Raw genomic sequence first — 21,515 nt, 5'->3', positions numbered from 1 at the left:
ATTTCCTTTCAAACCAATAAACTAGTGCAAGCCACTACCAAATTCTGAAATAATTCATTCAGCAGCTACTCTGTGATTTTATGGAGATTTTTTATTGTTATGGAAATTCATACCATTTTTTGGTTCACGCATTTTCTCCTACCGAACATAATCTTATAGAAATTTCCAGTTCAAAGTATATTGACGAAATAGTAGAAGGAACCCATGAACTAGCGCTGAAACAGTCCAAACAGAACAAACAGTGAACTAGTGCTGAAACAGTGCAAACACGCTAGAATTTGGGCCGAACAAAGAATCAGCCCAACATTCTACTTCTGCAGGCGCCAGTTATGCTAATCGGCGCAGAAGGCACCGACTAGGAGCACCCGTCGTTTCGTTCGGACAACTTCCACAACTCCCACGACCCTGTGTCACGACTGATGACCGATGCCGGAGGGAGGATCCATGGGGACCGCGCCTAGGTTCAGGGCGGGTCTGCCTCACATGGGGCCGAGGCGCCCGACGAGGTTGTCTTCTGGCGATTCCACGATGTCGTGCCCGAGCCAGCGGATCATCCGCTGTCAATTTGACTCTGTCGATTTAGTAATTGAATCACGATTACAAGAGGCCATTAATGGCCATGGATGTGAGAGGCCGACGGATAATTGCAGGTCAGTTACATTGTCAATTCACGCTCGTCCTTTACTCCCGCATCCATATAATCTCCACTATCTATCTTCTCCTTGCCCATTCCGCTCCTCAGTTCCGCAACAACTATGGTTGACGCTCAGGTTGCTGATTCGTCTTCCTTCTTTAGCGAATGGTCTCTCCTTCCTACTTCCATCCTACCCCCAATTCTGCATCGAGTTAAAGATTTTTATTTATTTATTTATGATGTTCTTTGTGCTTTCAAATAAACGCAGGTTCTCTGATCTCGATCGATTGGATCTCGGTTTCACGGTTGGCTGATTCTGCTGCATTGAAAGGCGAGGCACTGCTTTCACCATAATGATTTCTTGCATGAGAATAATACATGCTTAAATGCAGCATCTTCCAATTGTTCAAAGTGCTAATAGTTACAACCTGAGATTACTTGCTCGGGTCCTTCTTTCAGAAAGTACAGAGATGACTTCAGAGTAACCATGTTCTTTTCAGCTTTTCTATTCTACATAAACAACTTGAGGACGGTATGGATCAGGGTCTTCTGTTTGAAGGTATTTTCCTTCACATGTTTCAATTTTGAAGCCCTATTTGGGCATGCCTCACTTTCTGGGAATGCAATGGTAAAGTTATGGTATTTTTCTAAGTGTAGTTATAGTGTGAGATTATTTGTTTGGGTTCCAAAATCTTGCACGAAGTGCAGAGTTGGCTTAGATTAACCATGTTCTTTTGAGCTTTTCTATTCTAAATAAACGACATGAGGACGGTGAGGATCAATTCATATTTGTCCTGCTTTTGAAGTCCCTCTGTATTGGGGAATGCCTTGCTTTCTAGGAATGCAAAGGTGAAGGTACGATACTTTTTCTTAATTCTTATTTGGTGACTGTATTTTGATTGCTTGTAGCGAGTGATTTTCAATATTTAATTACTCATCAGAACTGAAGTATAAGCCCAGCGTTGCTGAAAAAGGGTTCCCCCCTGCTTTGTATTCCAAAGCAACCAACACCGAGTACAGGTAACGCTGTGGCGAGCAGCACAACACACCAAGAGAAAAAGAAGAAGAAACAAATGCCAACGACGGCAGCTTGGCAAAGCGCGGATGACCCGCCACCGCGGTGCCCACCGGAAACAAAACACCACATACCGAGGCTCCGATCCGCCGCATACCAAGCAGCACCTCCAAGAAGGGATGCGACGCCGATGACGCTGCTGCCCAGACGAGTCCTCAGGTTTCCCCGGGCAGGCAGAGCGAGGTGGGGTGGATACCACCGACACCCTCCAGGGAGGAATGGTGGCACTCGCAGGTGTCACCGTGTCGGGGCCGAAGCCGGCAGGGATTTCTCCCGCATTCCAGCCCCAACCGCCCAACCGAACTGAACCGACCGCCCAACCATCGCCCATCACCATGCGCCAATGCAGTAGCGCCGCCACCCACGCCTCCTCACTACGAACACCACCACGAGGCCAAGAGGACCGGAGAGAAGCTCACCACGACGGGAGCAACAACATCGACACCAAGTGGGAGGGAACCACCTCCACCGCCGTCGTGCGGGAGGCCCGTGCCTCCGGCACTGTCGTGGTAGCCGTCCGGACGCGGCAGCGGGGCATGTCGGGCCACCCCTGGCCCAGCCAGGCCCAAAGAGGGCCCGTTAAGCTCCGTCGGCCGCGATGCAGCAGACCAGTGTCGTCGCCGCCGGCACCCAGCCACGCATCGCATCTCCGCAGCCTCCCAGAAGCCACATCGGATCCATCCCCGCCGCCAGCCCGCCCTGGCCTAGATGGGGCCTGCAGGGCCCAGATCTGGGCCGAGCGGACGATGCTAGATCCCGCCGCCAACCAGTAGCTCGCCTGTATGCGCCACGGAGCCCCGCCGCCACGCCAGACCACCGCCGCCTAGATGCACCCCCCGAAGCCGCTCCGCCCGCGCCGGAGAGCGACCGGGAGGGAAAGGGCCAGGAGGCCGCCGCCACCAGCAGCCCCAGGGCCAAGCCGGCCGCGGGCGCCGGCGACGGCGGCGAGAAGGAAGAAGGAAGGGGGGAGCCTGGAGGGAGGAGGCCCGATGCGCGGCCGGTCGCCCGTGGGGGAATGGAAAAGCTATAGAGCAAAGCACCTATTAATGGTATTTATGTTGGCAAATGCTATAGAACAAAGTCTCGGCAGCATGCATATAATACGTAGCCAGGATAGTCATTTGTCTTACCTAGCTACCTCTCCCTTATTTTTTTAACATTTATCGGGCCTTGGATATTCTAAATGTGTCATGTATATTCTTTTTCATTCTTCAATAAACTGTGAAGTGGAATCCGTAATTGAATTCTTCTTGTACCCACATGTATGTGTTAGGATCTTCCATCTATACTCTCCTTTATCATATTTGTTTCATGTTAGATGGCCCTGGAAAGGGTTATCAATTCACTTATCGAGAAAGAATCTAATTCAATTTGAGGCAATGATTTCAGTTTGAGTGATTTGTTGTCTGTGAGTATAATGTTCCAACACCCACATCTTCCAATTGTTGAGAGTGTTAATGGTCAAATTGTGAGATTATTTTCGTATGGAAGCACTAAATAGGCAGTTGTTCATGCACTAAGTTTCTACATTATTTGTGTCCCTCACTTCATGACCTGCTCCAGTATTGTTTGACAAAGTGCAGAGTGCGCTAAGTAGCCATGTTATTTTTGTTAATCCAATTACAGTGCTATATACGTCAAGCTCTCAAATTCATATATGGCACACTAGAAAAATGCAAAAGGTAGCTATTATGTCTGTTACTTAGTAACCTCTACTTTCATTTCTGATCTATCATGGCACATTTAATAGCATAAAAATCTATATATTTCATTCAACAATCTTGACTCGTGATCATGCAAGTGTCGTTCAGCAAAAGACTGCAGTTAATATATTGATCTAAAAAGGAGATGACGTTGACCAAAAGTTAAAGATTCAAACAAAAAGACGTGCTTTATAGTGATGAAATTTAGGAGATTTATTGTCTTGTTTCTTGAATGAGACGGAATTTATAAGCCAAATATTTTAATGCTATTACGTGAAAATATGAAGTCATCATGTTTTAGTTTTCATCCCTTTTAAGTTGTTCCTATATGTTGGAATATGTTTTCTAACCAGCGTAATTCCGGTTGACTGAAGACACCAAACCTTTTTTTTGCAGGTAGACCACTTGTATTAAGCAATCACAACAGTATACAATCAACAGGATTCAACTCAATGACACCTGGGGGATCAGAGCACAATCAACTTATATTTCTACTTTCTAAGCAAGCAGAGTTTGCCAGAAAGTTGCTAACTTTATTTTGGGAGCGCCTAACATGAGTAATACTAATTATACGAAGACTCAAGAGGTGCTTTATTTCTTTCACCAAAAAGGAATACACCGATCTATCCATGTCGCTGGTTTGAATCATATTTGTAACTTAAGAGAGACCACTTCAATCAGCACGGGAAGGTCACTCCTCTGAAGGCCAATGATAAGCCCTGCCTACAAGCACATAAGTCTGATTCTAAATCATCCTGGTAGGAGAAAAGTTCTATGCAAGAAGGAAAAAAATAGGTCCGGTGTCATCTCATAACACCATGCCAGCTCCAGCTCTTCCATCTGAAGATAGCGATCCATCAGAATTAATTTTCACCCAACCCGAAGGGGGGTAGATCAACAACCAGCCTAACTCTATAAAAAGTAGGATATGTTATGATTGTCTGACAGTTGTGTTGTATATTGGGATTAATTGAATGTGCTTTGCTTTATGCTATTAATTAGGATGTAAGTCATACCATGTGGCAACCTGCTAAGAGCAAGGCATTTTAATTCCAACTGTTCATTTATACGGTTTAAATATGTCTACCTTTTGTTTTCGAGATGGGCTTGAGCAAGATGGGCACCTCATGCATATCACCCATGAAATATTGGGTAACTATACAAACATGATTTGCAGAAAGTTTATACACATTTAACTTAAATGTTTCATGTAAGAAAATTCCTACCATTCTATAGAAAAAATAGAAGGGCGCTGCAACGTGCGCCATCATGGTCTAGTTCATCTTAAAATTACTAGATGACCCGGTGCGCCAAATGGCGCAGAGACCCATTTGAAATCATGTTCGTGTTGAGAAATATTTGCCTTTTTTAGTAATTTTATGTTTGATCAAGGATAGAGAACATGTCAAACCCAAAGTCTTTTGAACGTGTATTTGGACAATGTGCCATTTGGCTCTATGTTACTCAAGTAAGGTGCAAGGTCCAAATTCGAGCATCAAGGGTAAATGATTCTAAACCTTTTGTAACACAAACATTTGCATTTGTTAGTAACTTTGAGTTTTAGCACTGAGGGTAATAATTCTAAACCTTTTATATGAAAAATTAAGGAATACCTATGTTGAAACTATATACCATGTGAAGCTAATTCAAACTGTGCAAGTTGAAATATTTAGAGACTGATCATAAAATTGCCGGCTCCACTCTACTGCAACGCGAGGGCCGGCTTGCTGCACCTTCCCCACATAATTGTCCAGAAGATGACCCGTTGCGCCAATGGCGCAAAGGCCGAGTGCAAGCCATGTATTGAAAGAATATGTATACACAAAATGAAACATATGAAAATACATACGAATTGATGATAGATAGATGGTTCGTGATGATACATGTTTTCCAAGACGCAAAAAACTGATCCAAACCAAGAGTTATTTACAAACAATTTTTTAAAATAGTTTGGCATGTCTAAGTCATACTCCATGCTATATCTTAGAGTCATGTGTTCTTTACAAACTCTAGTAAAAGATTAATGAATTTCAGAATTTCATATCACCGGCTTACAGTTCAAACCCAAACTCGGGGCATATTTGAATTCAAATCTGAAAAAGGACAGTCAAATACTCCTGAAAAGTCTTGGACATTTTCACAGAGTTATATTATGTAAGTAGAAGCATATGTGAAATTTTCCAAGATATTTCTGATTTGTTTTGAGCATTGAAATTAATCCTGAGTAGATTATGATGGAGTAGAGGAGGAAGAGATATTCCAGCCATTTTAATTTTTTTTAATTTTTTTATTTTTCTTTCAACCTTTTGCGAACCCACCAGTCAGGCTGGCAGCGCCAGCTCGTGGACATGCGCCCGCAACTCCGTGCCCCTTCAAGTTTTACCCCTACTCCACTCCACTACCTCCCTCCTGAATCCATTTCCTCTTACTCCTGAATCCTCCTAGTCGAGCTCGTCGGGGACGCCGCTACTCACCACTGCAACTCCAGCCGTAGGAATGGGTGGGATCCACCAGCCCTTTGTCCGGCTCGACGTCCACGCCCCGGGGTCCAACATGCAGGCCCGCTGGACGCCGCCGTGAATCGCCTCATTTTTCAGTGAGTCCTTGATCCTAGGTAGTTTCCCTAACTCTGTTCAGCTCCGATCGTCGTTCTGATTCGATTCTTGGACACCGAGCATGCATCAAACTTTTGGACCGAGGCCGCCTTCCTCTAGTCCGTCAATTGTCGCTGCAACGCCGCTCGTGTCTCCTCTGAACCAAGGATTCAAACTCGCGGGTCTCTCCTACTTCTTCCTCGACACTGACTGCCATTGCTGCCGTCTTGAATTCACCATCATCCGTCCCCGTGTCGTCCGAACTCTCCACGAACAACAGGGTGAGAAGCCGCCACTGCCTTCTTGTGCCTTCTTTTCTTTGTCAACGTCGTTTTTTCTCATTCTGGTCGTCGTTGGAGATGGTTGTGGCGATGCCTCCTGAGACCATTTTTGTCCGGGCCAACATGGTTAGGCCAAGAGCTTGTTGCTGCTCGCTTTTGCTGCTTACTCTTGGTTGCCGCTGCTACTTCAGCTGTGACCAGTTGCGCCAATGGCGCAAAGGGCGAGAGTGAAGCATGTTTTTAAACCATGAAAATTAGAATCTTCAGAGACCGATCATTAAATAATTGAACCATAAGGAAATAGATATTTAGGTAAGATGTTAAAAAATGGCATTATATATTACATTCAAGGTAGTTTCAAAGGCCAAAAGAAAGGCTTGAGATCAGTTCATGATAAGCAAAGCTACATAGACATAAATGCATCATATAAATTGTTTTGGTCACCAAGCTGATGGTAATTAAGACATGTAGTCAATTAGAGCGCATGCATCATATAGAATCATCTCTATGAATCATGTCTACGAAAAACTATCTATATGATAAGGCAGAATCAACCTCTTCGTTTGCCAACCAATCTTCAACCTCTTCCAGTTTCCGGTAGACATAGATGGATATTGATTTCTTTGCAAGTCCATTGCTTAGTTGGCACTGAGATGGATAGAACTAAACAGTCGCCTCGACACAAACGGTCCTTGCCTTGTGTGTTGAGTAAATTGCGTTTGGAAGGCCAAACACTTTTGATGAGATCCTAACTTTTTGCAGACTGGTAACAATAAATGTATGTCATATATGTTTGAAAACAGTTTTCACGCATGTATAACAAAGAGTGCCAGAACTCACAAAATAAAACCTCATGAAACATTGAGAAACCTAATACAGTAAGGTAGATGCCAAGTGCAATGATACAGCTATCCTACCAACAATGATCTTTTGGCAAGGTAAGCACATCCGAAATCTCTGCCCTTGCATGTATGCCATATGGACCAACAAAAGCAAAGATATTCCAAACATAATAACTATATGGGCTGTTCCAGCAGCTTTTACAGGCCTGTGGAAGTCTACCATGCAAGCATTATCTGACAATGACACTGCTTATACATACGTTCACACCCTCTGAAGACCACAATCAGACTAAGAACATGCCTACATAAGCTGTGAGGCTGCCTATATATACGTGAATTTCTGTAAACCAATCTAAATAAGTTTCCTGAATAAAAGAGTGAGGTGTTGGGGACATTCAGTTTTAATTCAAATCTGAAGCAAAAATAAGAATAAATTATGGAAGCGTATAACATGAAGCAACAAGTATACTCTGAGATAGATAAATAACAAAGTGTTGATGTACAGCGCATTGTAGTGCAGACTTACCATTGGAGTAGGAAAATTCAGATACAGAATCGATTGATTTGTGGTACAAGGTAAGCACTCGGCCAACGGAAATGGCCAAAATACAGTGTGTGGTTTTCATAGTACCAAGTATCCAAGAGATCGAGACCACTTGCCAGAGTGGACCAGTTCAATCGTGTGGAGCTCCAACCATGGGGTCTATCTTAAGGACAAAGTCGACCCAAACCACATGAACTCAAGGAAAGGAGCTCAAGTTTATAACACTTGTTGAAACCAACCTTCAGGTAGAAACCAACCTTCAAGGTCTTGATTGTTCAACATAATTTGTGTGTCCGGGAGACAACAAGTTCCTCCCCGCGGCAATGTACGCGGTCATTACCATAGCTCCCACCAATTCTGCATTCACCAATACCCTGCAAAATAAAATAAGATCAATATACAACCCTGTAAATTGTCTCCCACTGGTTATTTCTTCCCCTTTTTTCAGGCCATCTTTAGAATTGAAGTGCACTTAACCATCAGTGTCGTTTACGGAAGACCGAAGAGAAAACAATGAACTCACAAATCGGTCGGTGTGCTGAATTATAAAGCCATCTGACCTTTTCTAATTCTAGATGCTTTAACTTAAATAACTTGTACCAAAAGATTTGAGTTTTACACATAGTGTGATCCTTAGCAACTGAATAGCAGATAAGGCAGCGGAAGCATTACTCGAACAGAGCTCTGTTGGCATGTAGTCAAAATGCAATAACAAAACATGCGCCACTAACACTGACCAGAAGACTGTAAAATAGCATAAAGTTGGAACTCGATGACCATGTACCTTGCCTATTTATTTTCTGCCCCTATGAACTCTTCTCAGCAAGCTTGGGCAAGGGCAGATCAAGTTTGGGCTCCTCTGCAGACCCAAAAGTACAACACAAGCTATTTGTTAAGCAAAATCACAAACCCGCACAAAGTCAACCAATTTATACGTCTTTGCCAAAATAGTCATATGATGCATAGGAGCTTCCTTATCCTCAGAAATGAAAATAAACAAATATATTATCATATTGCAAGAAAAAAATATTAGAATCAGGCACAATGGAAGAGCAGAATATAAGAGGGGAATATAACCTGCTTCAGAAAAAATATCTCATGCATAAGAATGGATACAGATCTTGTGTTTTTTCCTCAAGGATCTTATAGAAGTCAAACCATCAAGTTTGGTGAGTAATACAAAGCGGGTAACATTGAGTAAACAAGATCCTGGAAAGGAGCGCTCATAGAAGCATGTTACTACATAACCAGTGGGGGCATCAGGGTTGTAGTACGTTGTAGTCAAGATAGTCAGCGGAGTTGACGAAGTCCAACTATCTAATTAGAAGGCACAGAAGGACTGCACGCTAATTTGTATCTCCAATTAAGCAAAGTTTAATTCCACAACCAGGAAACATGTATCTGACTTCAACCAAGCATGTCCAACTCTAATCAGGAACCATGGGAGGCAAACATAGAACTGTACACTAACTCCCATGGCTCAAACGATTAGCAACAAAAAAGAAAATCTCAAGATCCGTTGTACGAACAAAAGAATGAACTAAATATAGCAAGAAGAAGAAGAGAGACAACCTGAGAAAAATTACAGGAGCAACACACACTCCTGAAACCAGATGGAACAAGCCTTGCAATCCCCAGAACCACACCAATAGAGAACCCACCTGTAACATTAGCATAGGAAACAAGAATCTTTTAAAATCGAGAAGCAACAAAAGGGAAAAGGAAGAACAAAACCGCACAAATCCTTCCCGCTCTTGCCGACCTCGTCCCTCTCCCATGCCGGTCCACCCCACTGTGACGGGACCGCTGTCCCCGCTGCTTCTTGTCCACGTCGACGACCTAATCGTAGCACCCGCCTCGCTGCTCCTTCCCTTCTCCTCAACCTCAGTGGTGAAGACCTCGCTGGCCTGGTCCCGATCTGCGGGGGCGCCGATGGGTGGGGGGGGGGGGGGGGGGGGGAGGGGAAGCGGGGGCAAAGGGGAGGCGGCGGCGCGGGGGAAGAGCATCCGGGGAGGGGAGGCCGGACGGCGCGGAGGGGAGGGGGGAGAGTGTCGTGGGGCTCGAGGACGGGAAAGGACTGGTCCTAGTGCGCTACGTTTTCGCGTGAGGATTGGTCCTGTGTCTCCACGCCGCTTCTTTGGTCCAGCCCATCTACCCAGTACACTGAACTGTGGGCTTAAACGGTAAACTGGGACCACCGGCACAGAAGGGTAGAGATCGGCCGAGTAGAAAAACAAGAATCCATCCCCTCATGTGGCCCTTAACCAATCACAAGCTGCCCATCGCTAGCCATTCGTTCACCAGTCTCCAAATATACCCGCTCTCTGCCTGCTGACCATACAGGCTCGCGACCCCACTCGTCATCCTCTTGTAGAACTGCCTTGAACGTGAAGAAAAGCTGACGGTTGACCAGCTGCCACCAGCCAAAAAGACACTGTGGTAAACTCATCCAGCGGTCAAAAACGCCTCGCGAGCGCAATGCCTCTGGAATGGCGGGTAACACAGCAGTGTTTATATGTTAGATGTTGATATCCCGGAGGGCATGGCACCTTATGAATAATGTTGTACACGAGGACGACAAAGGTTTGTGACAGTATCCAAAAACTTCCTAATCAAATACATAGTGGAAATTCACTAGGCACTAGCACCGGAGGGTAGTGTTCAAGATATCTTCTGATACTCCGATAAATCGGACGATTTATCTTTTACCAGCGTCTGGCCACTAAGATAAATCGGCCGATAAATAAGCCGATATGGCGATAAATCGGCTGATATGTCGATAAACTGACCGATTTATCCTTTATCATGGGTCGACCGATAAGTTCCATTCCCATGCAGAATTCCTATGCATGTTGCAGGTCATTGATGACAATCAGTGGTTGCCACAGAAATTAGGAGCCTGGAAGCTAAGGGTATGTTTGGATGACAGCTGAGTGTTGCCATACCAATATTTTAGCGTCGACCACCAGCCTAGGAGGGCCTTTGGATTGGTGCCAGCGTTTTCTTACCCTTCCAATGTTTTGGTCACTAGTACACCTCCTCTTTACTTTTTGTGCCCATGCTTTGGCTTGGCAGGGGCGACAGAATTCTACGGCAAAAAAATGGCACGCCCTCAATTTGGCATCCACAACTATTAGAGAAATAGTTAAGATAAATCTAATCATAGCATTAAGCAATTGGATACAAAACAGCCCCTTATGGAATAATTCACTAACTAGGGTTTAGGTTTCTATCACTCCCGCAACCCATCATCTACAAACTAATTTCACAAGCTTTCTCCTAGGCCCAAAGATGATGAAGTGTTATGTAGTCGACGTTCACACCACTAGAGGAAGAACAACACAACATAATATCAAAACATTGAATAAGAATCAACTTCACATGATTACTATTATAACAAGACTTCTCTCATGCCCTCAAGAACTAATGAAACTACTCACAACTCATCATATGGATCATGATCAGTGGGTATAAACATATGATTAACAATAAGAACACAACAATTTTTCACTAATTAAACCAACTAACCTCAACTACAAGATATAATCAACACTACAGGCACTCCCGGGGTACCAATCCGAGGTTAGATACAAAGATTAAGCACAAGAGAAGAATTATGGTTTGGAGATGAGATGGTGCTAGTGAAGATAATGATGAAGATGATGATCCCCACGTTGAACGGAGTGTTAATGATGATGAAGACTTTCTCTTGTGTTGCATTTTCAGGTCAGATTTCCAACTGTTGGTAATTCCCATCTCTTTTTATATCTTGCATTTTAAAAGAGAAAAGACACTAGAATTGCATCATATTATGAAATATATCATTGAAATAGGGTATATTATAGTAAATATTAATGATGCAAATGAAGGAAATATGCCCCAGAGGCAATAATAAAGTTATTATTTATTTCCTTATATCATGATAAATGTTTATTATTCATGATAGAATTGTATTAACCGGAAACATGATACATGTGTGAATACATAGACAAACAGAGCGTCACTAGTATGCCTCTACTTGACTAGCTCGTTAATCAAAGATGGTTATGTTTCCTAGCCATAGACAAAGAGTTGTCATTTGATTAACGGGATCACATCATTAGGAGAATGATGTGATTGACTTGACCCATTCTGTTAGCTTAGCACTTGATCATTTAGTTTGTTGCTATTGCTTTCTTCATGACTTATACATGTTCCTATGACTATGAGATTATGCAACTCCCGTTTACGGGAGGAACACTTTGTGTGCTACCAAACGTCACAACGTAACTGGGTGATATAAAGGTGCTTTACAGGTGTCTCCAAAGGTACTTGTTGGGTTGACGTATTTCGAGATTAGGATTTGTGATACGTCCCCAACTTATCTATAATTTTTTATTGCTCCATGTTATATTTATCTTCTGTTTTGGACATTATTGGGCTTTATTATCCACTTTTATATTATTTTTGGGACTAACCTATTAACCGGAGGCCCAGCCCAGAATTGCTGTTTTCTTTGCCTATTTTAGGGTTTCGAAGAAAAGGAATATCAAACGGAGTCCAAACGAAATGAAACCTTTGGGAACGAGATTTTTGGAACGAACAAGTTCCAGGAGACTTGGAACCTACATCAAGCAACCAACAGGGAGGCCACGAGGTAGGGGGCGCGCCTACCCCCCCCCCCCCCGGCCCGCCCTCCACCCTCATGGGCCCCCTGTTGCTCCACCGACGCACTTCTTCCTCCTATATATACCTACGTACCCCCCAAATGATCAGATACGGAGCCAAAACCTTAATTCCACTGCCGCAACTTTCTGTATCCACGAGATCCCATCTTGGGGCCTGTTCCGGAGCTCCGCCGGAGGGGGCATCGATCACGGAGGGCTTCTACATCAACACCATAGCATCTCCGATGAAGTGTGAGTAGTTTACCTCAGACCTTCGGGTCCATAGTTATTAGCTAGATGGTTTCTTCTCTGTTTTTGGATCTCAATACAAAGTTCCCCCCTCTCTTGTGGAGACCTATTCGATGTAATCTTCTTTTGCGGTGTGTTTGTTGAGATCGATGAATTGTGGGTTTATGATCAAGTTTATCTATGAACAATATTTGAATATTCTCTGAATTCTTTTATGTATGATTGGTTATCTTTGCAAGTCTCTTCGAATTATCAGTTTGGTTTGGCCTACTAGATTGATCTTTCTTGCAATGGGAGAAGTGCTTAGCTTTGGGTTCAATCTTGCGGTGTCCTTTCCCAGTGACAGTAGGGGCAGCAAGGCATGTATTGTATTGTTGCCATCGAGGATAACAAGATGGGGTTTTCATCATATTGCATGAGTTTATCCCTCTACATCATGTCATCTTGCTTAAAGCATTACTCTGTTCTCTCGAACTTAATACTCTAGATGCATGCTGGATAGCGGTCGATGTGTGGAGTAATAGTAGTAGATGCTCAACAGTAATTTGTTCACCTACCGTAAAATACTTATGCTCTTGAGAGAAGCCACTAGTGAAACCTATGGCCCCCGGGTCTATCTTCATCATATTAATCTTCCAACACTTAGTTATTTCCTTTGCTTTTTTACTTTGCTTTTATTTTACTTTGCATCTTTATCATAAAAATACCAAAAATATTATCTTATCATATCTATCAGATCTCACTCTCGTAAGTGACTGTGTAGGGATTGACAACCCCTTATCGCGTTGGTTGCGAGGACTTATTTGTTTTGTGTAGGTGCGAGGGACTCGCGCGTAGCCTCCTACTGGATTGATACCTTGGTTCTCAAAAAATGAGGGAAATACTTACGCTCCTTTGCTGCACCACCCTTTCCTCTGTAAGGGAAAACCAACGCAAGTGCTCAAGAGGTAGCAAGAAGGATTTCTGGCGCTGTTGCCAGGGAGGTCTACGCAAAAGTCAACATACCAAGTACCCATCACAAACCCTTATCTCCCGCATTACATTATTTGCCATTTGCCTCTCGTTTTCCTCTCCCCCACTTCACCCTTTCCGTTTTATCCGCCCTCTCTCTCTCTCTATCCTCCCTGTCTTTCTCTATTTGCCTCTTTTGCCCGTTCCTCATTTGCTTGTGTGTTAGATTGCTTGTTTGTCACGATGGCTCTTCCCCGATTTGGTGATCTTCACCTTAAAAGGTTAGAAGAAATTGAAAGCAACATTAGGAGTTTTATGGTCTTGCAATTTGAGCATAATAGTTTCTTTAGAAACGAGCTTAAGGAACAAAAAAGCTTTATGAGTTATATGAATAAAGAGCTCGATGATATGCCTAAAGAATTTGATGGTTTGAGATCCCAAATTGCTTGTCTTGAGAAGTTAATAGCCAAAGTTTCGGATAAGCAGGCTACCTTAGTTAATAAGATGGCCGCTAAGCCGAAAGACCATGATAATAAAGATGAAGATCTAAAAGTTATTGATGTGCCCATATTAAATCTTTGTTTTGCAATATGAATCTTGATAATGATGGGACTGAATATGATCCACCTTTACCTAGGAGGCATTCCAAAAATTTGGAGTTTTTAGATCTTGATGCTAAATTTGATAAAAGTGGGATTGAAGAGATCAAAACTCTAGATGTTAATGAACCTAATATTTTGGATTTCAAGGAATTTAATTATGATAGCTGCTCTTTGATAGATTGTATTTCCTTGTTGCAATCCGTGCTAAATTCCCCTCATGCTTATAGTCAAAATAAAGCTTTTACCAAACATATCGTTGATGCTTTGATGCAATCTTATGAAGAAAAACTTGAGTTGGAAGTTTCTATCTCTAGAAAACTTTATGATGAGTGGGAACCAACTATTAAAATTAAAGATCATGAATGCTATGCTTTGTGTGATTTGGGTGCTAGTGTTTCCACGGTTCCAAAGACTTTGTGTGATTTGTTAGGTTTCCGTGATTTTGATGATTGCTCTTTAAACTTGCACCTTGCGGATTCCACTATTAAGAAACCTATGGGAAGAATTAATGATGTTCTTATTGTTTCAAATAAGAATTATGTGCCCGTAGATTTTATCGTTCTTGATATAGATTGCAATCCTTCATGTCCTATTATTCTTGGTAGACCTTTCCTTAGAACGATTGGTGCAATTATTGATATGAAGGAAGTAAATATTAGATTCCAATTTCCGTTAAGGAAAGGCATGGATCACTTTCCTAGAAAGAAAATTAAATTACCTTATGAATCTATTATGAGAGCCGCTTATGGATTGCCTACCAAATATGGCAACACCTAGATCTATCCTTGCTTTTTATGCCTAGCTAGGGGCGTTAAACGATAGCGCTTGTTGGGAGGCAACCCAATTTTATTTTTATTCCTTGCTTTTTGCTCCTGTTTAGTAATAAATAATTTATCTAGCCTCTGTTTTGTTTGTGTTTTTTTGTGTTTAATTAGTGTTTGTGCCAAGTAGAACCGTTGGGAAGACTTGGGGAAAGTCTTGTTAATCTTGCTGTAAAAAACAGAAACTTTAGCGCTCACGAGAACTGCTGCCATTTTTATTTGGAAAGTGATATTTAGTTAACTATTTTTTCAGATGATTAATAGATAAATTCCTCACGTCAAGCAATTTATTTTAGAATTTTTGGGGTTCCAGATCTTGCGCTAGCTACAGATTACTACAGACTGTTCTGTTTTTGACAGATTCTGTTTTTCGTGTGTTGTTTGCTTATTTTGATGAATCTATGGCTAGTAAAATAGTTTATAAACCATAGAGAAGTTGGAATACAGTAGGTTTAACACAAATATAAATAAAGAATGAGTTCATTACAGTACCTTGAAGTGGCCTTTTGTTTTCTTTCGCTAACGGAGCTCACGAGATTTTCTACTTTAAGTTTTGTGTTGTGAAGTTTTCAAGTTTTGGGTAAAGATTTGATGGATTATGGAACAAGGAGTGGCAAGAGCCTAAGCTTGGGGATGCCCATGGCAAACCTAATATAATCTAAGGACACCTAAAAGCCAAAGCTTGGGGATGCCCCGGAAGGCATCCACTCTTTCGTCTACTTATATCGGTAACTTTACTTGGAGCTATATTTTTATTCACCACATGATATGTGTTTTGCTTGGAGCGTCTTGTATGATTTGAGTCTTTGCTTTTTATTTACCACAATCATCTTTGTTGTACACACCTTTTGAGAGAGACACACATGATTCGGAAATTATTACAATACTCTATGTGCTTCACTTATATCTTTTGAGTTATATAGTTTTGCTCTAGTACTTCACTTATATCTTTTAGAGCACGCTGGTGGATTTGTTTTATAGAAATTGTTGATCTCTCATGCTTCACTTATATTATTTTGAGAGTCTTAAATAGCATGGTAATTTGCTTAAATAATCCCAATATGCTAGGTATACAAGATTAATAATAAAAATCTCTTACGAGTGTGTTGAATACTGTGAGAAGTTTGATACTTGATAATTGTTTTGAGATATGAAGATGGTGATATTAGAGTCATGCTAGTTGAGTAGTTGTGAATTTGAGAGATACTTGTGTTAAAGTTTGTGATTCCCGAAGCATGCACGTATGGTGAACCATTATGTGATGAAGTCGGAGCATGATTTATTTATTGATTGTCTTCCTTATGAGTGGCGGTCGGGGATGAGCGATGGTATTTTCCTACCAATCTATCCCCCTAGGAGCATGCGCATAATACTTTGCTTTGATAACTTGTAGATTTTTGCAATAAGTATATGAGTTCTTTATGACTAATGTTGAGTCCATGGATCATACGCACTCTCACCCTTCCACCATTGCTAGCCTTTCTAATATCGTGCACCTTTCGCCGGTATCATACACCCACCATATACCTTCCTCAAAACAGCCACCATACCTACCTATCATGGCATTTCCATAGCCATTCCGAGATATATTGCCATGCAACTTTCCACCATTCTGTTTACTATGACACACTCCATCATTGTCATATTGCTTCGCATGATCATGTAGTTGACATTGTATTTGTGGCAAAGCCACCGTTCATAATTCTTTCATACATGTCACTCTTGATTCATTGCATATCCTGGTACATCGCTGGAGGCATTCACATAGAGTCATATTTTGTTCTAAGTATCGAGTTGTAATTCTTCGGTTGTAAGAAAATAAAAGTGTGATGATCATCATTATTAGAGCATTGTCCCAAGTGAGGAAAGGATGATGGAGACTATGATTCCCCCACAAGTCGGGATGAGACTCCGGACGAAAAAAAGAGGCCATAAAAAAGAGAGAAAAGGCCCAAATAAAAAAATATGAGAGAAAAAGAGAGAAGGGACAATGCTACTATCCTTTTACCACACTTGTGCTTCAAAGTCGCACCATGATCTTCACGATAGAGAGTCTCATTTGTTATCACATTCATATACTAGTGGGAATTTTTCATTATAGAACTTGGCTTGCATATTCCAATGATGGGCTTCCTCAAAATGCCCTAGGTCTTCGTGAGCAAGCAAGTTCGATGCACACCCACTTAGTTTCTTTTTGAGCTTTCATATACTTATAGCTCTAGTGCATCCGTTGCATGGCAATCCCTACTCACTCACATTGATATCTATTGATTGGCATCTCCATAGCCCGTTGATACGCCTAGTTGATGTGAGACTATCTTCTTCTTTTTGTCTCCTCCACAACCACCATTCTATTCCACCTAAAGTGCTATGTTCATGGCACACGCTCATGTATTGCGTGAAGATTGAAAAAGTTAGAAAATGTGAAAAGTATGAAACAATTGCTTGGCTTGTCATCGGGGTTGTGCATGATTTAAATACTTTGTGTGGTGAAGATAGAGCATAGCCAGACTATATGATTTTGTAGGGATAACTTTCTTTGGCCATGATATTTTGAAGAGACATAATTGCTTAGTTAGTATGCTTGAAATATTATTATTTCTATGTCAATATTAAACTTTTGTCTTGAATTTTTCAGATTTGAATATTCATACCACAATTAAGAAGAATTACATTGAAATTATGCCAAGTAGCATTCCACATCAAAAATTCTGTTTTTATCATATACCTACTCGAGGACGAGCAGGAATTAAGCTTGGGGATGCTTGATACGTCTCCAACGTATCTATAATTTTTGATTGCTCCATGCTATATTATCTTCTGTTTTGGACATTATTGGGCTTTATCATCCACTTATATATTATTTTTGGGACTAACCTATTAACCAGAGGCCCAGCCCAGAATTGTCGTTTTTGCCTATTTTAGGGTTTCGAAGAAAAGGAATATCAAACGGAGTCCAAACGGAATGAAACCTTCGGGAACGTGATTTTTGGAACGAACAAGATCTAGGAGACTTGGACCATACATCAACCAACCAACAGGGAGGCCACGAGGTAGGGGGCGCGCCTACCCCCCCCCCAGGCGCGCCCTCCACCCTCGTGGGCCCCCTGTTGCTCCACCGACGTACTTCTTCCTCCTATATATACCTACGTACCCCCAAACGATCAGATACGGAGCCAAAACCCTAATTCCACCGCCGCAACTTTCTGTATCCACGAGATCCCATCTTGGGGCTTGTTTCAGAGCTCCGCCGGAGGGGGCATCGATCACGGAGGGCTTCTACATCAACATCATAGCCTCTCCGATGAAGTGTGAGTAGTTTACCTCAGACCTTCAGGTCCATAGTTATTAGTTAGATGGCTTCTTCTCTCTTTTTGGATCTCAATACAAAGTTCTCCCCCTCTCTTGTGGATATCTATTCGATGTAATCTTCTTTTGCGGTGTGTTTGTTGGGACCGATGAATTGTGGGTTTATGATCAAGTTTATCTATGAACAATATTTGAATCTTCTCTGGATTCTTTTATGTATGATTGGTTATCTTTGCAAGTCTCTTCGAATTATCAGTTTGGTTTGGCCTACTAGATTGATCTTTCTTGCAATGGGAGAAGTGCTTAGCTTTGGGTTCAATCTTGCGGTGTCCTTTCCTAGTAACAGTAGGGGCAGCAAAGCACGTATTGTATTGTTGCCATCGAGGATGACAAGATGGGGTTTTCATCATATTGCATGAGTTTATCCATCTACATCATGTCATCTTGCTTAAAGCATTACTCTGTTCTCTCGAACTTAATACTCTAGATGCATGCTGGATAGCGGTCGATGTGTGGAGTAATAGTAGTAGATGCAGGCAGGAGTCGGTCTACATGTCTCGGACGTGATGCCTATATACATGATCATACCTAGATATTCTCATAACTATGCTCAATTCTGTCAATTGCTCAACATTAATTTGTTCACCTACCGTAAAATACTTATGCTCTTGAGAGAAGCCACTAGTGAAACCTATGGCCCCCGGGTCTGTCTTCATCATATTAATCTTCCAACACTTAGTTATTTCCTTTGCTTTTTTACTTTGCTTTCATTTTACTTTGCATCTTTATCATAAAAATACCAAAAATATTATCTTATCATATCTATCAGATCTCACTCTCGTAAGTGATCGTGTAGGGATTGACAACCCCTTATCACGTTGGTTGAGAGGATTTTTTTGTTTTGTGTAGGTGCGAGCGACTCGCGCATAGCCTCCTACTGGATTGATACCTTGGTTCTCAAAAACTGAGGGAAATACTTACTCTACTTTGCTACACCACCCTTTCCTCTTCAAGGAAAAACCAACACAAGTGCTCAAGAGGTAGCAATTTGTCACTCCGATTGTCGGAGAGGTATCTCTGGGCCCACTCGGTAATACACATCACTTAAGCCTTGCAAGCATTGCAACTAATGAGTTAGTTGCGGGATGATGTGTTACGGAACGAGTAAAGAGACTTGCCGGTAACGAGATTGAACTAGGTATTGAGATACCGACGATCGAATCTCGGGCAAGTAACATACCGATGACAAAAGGAACAACATATGTTGTTATGCGGTTTGACCGATAAAGATCTTCGTAGAATATGTAGGAGCCAATATGAGCATCCAGGTTCCGCCATTGGTTATTGACTGTAGACGTGTCTCGGTCATGTCTACATAGTTCTCAAACCCGTAGGGTCCGCACGCTTAAAGTTCGATGACGGTTATATTATGAGTTTATGGTTTTTGATGTACCGAAGGTAGTTCGGAGTCCCAGATATGATCACGGACATGACGAGGAGTCTCGAAATGTTCGAGGCGTAAAGATCGATATATTGGACGTCTATATTTGGATACCGGAATGGTTCCGGGTGAGATCGGGATAATACCGGAGCACCGGGAGGTTATCGGAACCCCCCGGGAGGTATATGGGCCTTAATGGGCTTTAGTGGAAAGGAGGGGAAAGGAGCAATGGAGGGGGCGCCCCCCTAAGCCCAATCTGAATTGGGAGGGCCCCCCCTTTCCTTCCTCCCTCCTTCCTCTTCCTTCCCTCTCCCTCTCCAAATAGGAAAAGGAGGAGTCCTACTCCCGGTGGGAGTAGGACTCCCCCCTTGGGCGCGCCTCCTCCCCTTGGCCGGCCCTCTCCTCCCCTCCTTTATATACGGAGGAGAGGGGCACCCCACAGACACAACAATTGATCTCTTGGATCTTTTAGCCGTGTGCGGTGCCCCTCTCCACCATAGTCCACCTCGATAGTATTGTAGCGGTGCTTAGGCGAAGCCCTGCGACAGAAGAACATCAACATTGTCACCACGCCGTCGTGCTGACGAAACTCTCCCTCAAAGCTCAGTTGGATCGGAGTTCGAGGGACGTCATCGAGTTGAAAGTGTGCAGAACTCGGAGGTGCCGTGTGTTTGGTACTTGATCGGTCGGATCGTGAAGACGTACGACTACATCAACCGTGTTGTGCTAACGCTTCCGCTTTCGGTCTACGAAGGTACGTGGACACACTCTCCCCTCTCGTTGCTATGCATCACCATGATCTTGCGTGTGTGTTGGAATTTTTTTGAAATTACTACGTTCCCCAACAATGGTATCAGAGCCTGGGTATATGCGTTGATGTTATATGCATGAGTAGAACACAAGTGAGTTGTGGGCGATACAAGTCATACTGCTTACCAGCATGGCATACTTTGGTTCGGCGGTATTGTTGGATGAAGCGGCTGGACCGACATTACGCGTACGCTTACGCGAGACTGGTTCTACCGACGTGCTTTGCACACAGTGTTGGGGAACGTAGTAATTTCAAAAATTTCCTACGCACATGCAACATCATGGTGATGCATAGCAACGAGAGGGGAGAGTGTTGTCCACGTACCCTTGTAGACTGAAAGCGGAAGCGTTAGCACAACGTGGTTGATGTAGTCGTACGTCTTCACAATCCGACCGATCAAGTACCGAACACACGGCACTTCCGAGTTCTGCACCCGTTCAACTCGATGACGTCCCTCGAACTCCGATCTAGCCGAGTGTTGAGGGAGAGTTTCGTCAGCACGACGGCATGGTGACGATGATGATGTTCTACCGACGCAGGGCTTCGCCTAAGCACCGCTACGATATGACCGAGGTGGATTATGGTGGAGGGGGGCACCGCACACGGCTAAGAGATCCAAGGGATCAATTGTTGTGTCTATGGGGTGCCCCCTGGCCACGTATATAAAGGAGTGGAGGAGGGGAGGGGCCGGCCCTCTCTATGGCACGCCCTAGGGGAGTCCTACTCCCACCGGGAGTAGTGTTGGGGAACGTAGTAATTTCAAAAAAATTCCTACGCACACGCAAGATCATGGTGATGCATAGCAACGAGAGGGGAGAGTGCGATCTACGTACCCTTGTAGACCGACAGCGGAAGCGTTAGCACAACACGGTTGATGTAGTCGTACGTCTTCACGGCCCGACTGATCAAGCACTGAAACTACGACACCTCCGAGTTTTAGCACACGCTCAGCTCGATTACGATCCCCGGACTCCGATCCAGCAAAGTGTCGGGGAAGAGTTCCGTCAGCACG

The 21,515-nt window shown here is 43.0% G+C and overlaps 2 long non-coding RNA genes across 2 annotated transcripts; one reads left to right on the top strand and one right to left on the bottom strand.

Moving 5' to 3' along the window:
- The first annotated feature begins 704 nt into the window (after nt 1-704).
- On the top strand, nt 705-4,387 carry LOC123188863 (uncharacterized). The gene is made up of 2 exons (XR_006495258.1): nt 705-802; nt 903-4,387. It is a non-coding gene; the product is annotated as an uncharacterized lncRNA (long non-coding RNA).
- A 2,207-nt stretch (nt 4,388-6,594) lies between these two features.
- LOC123188862 (uncharacterized) lies at nt 6,595-9,635 on the bottom strand. The gene is made up of 3 exons (XR_006495257.1): nt 9,436-9,635; nt 8,458-9,334; nt 6,595-8,047 (listed from the first exon to the last, which is right to left on the bottom strand). It is a non-coding gene; the product is annotated as an uncharacterized lncRNA (long non-coding RNA).
- Between the last annotated feature and the right edge of the window lie 11,880 nt (nt 9,636-21,515).

This window comes from Triticum aestivum, chromosome 2A, assembly GCF_018294505.1.
Source record: "Triticum aestivum cultivar Chinese Spring chromosome 2A, IWGSC CS RefSeq v2.1, whole genome shotgun sequence".
NCBI lineage: Eukaryota > Viridiplantae > Streptophyta > Magnoliopsida > Poales > Poaceae > Triticum > Triticum aestivum.
Note: the sequence above shows the minus strand (reverse complement) of the source record. Positions and strands in the feature narration are given on the sequence as shown.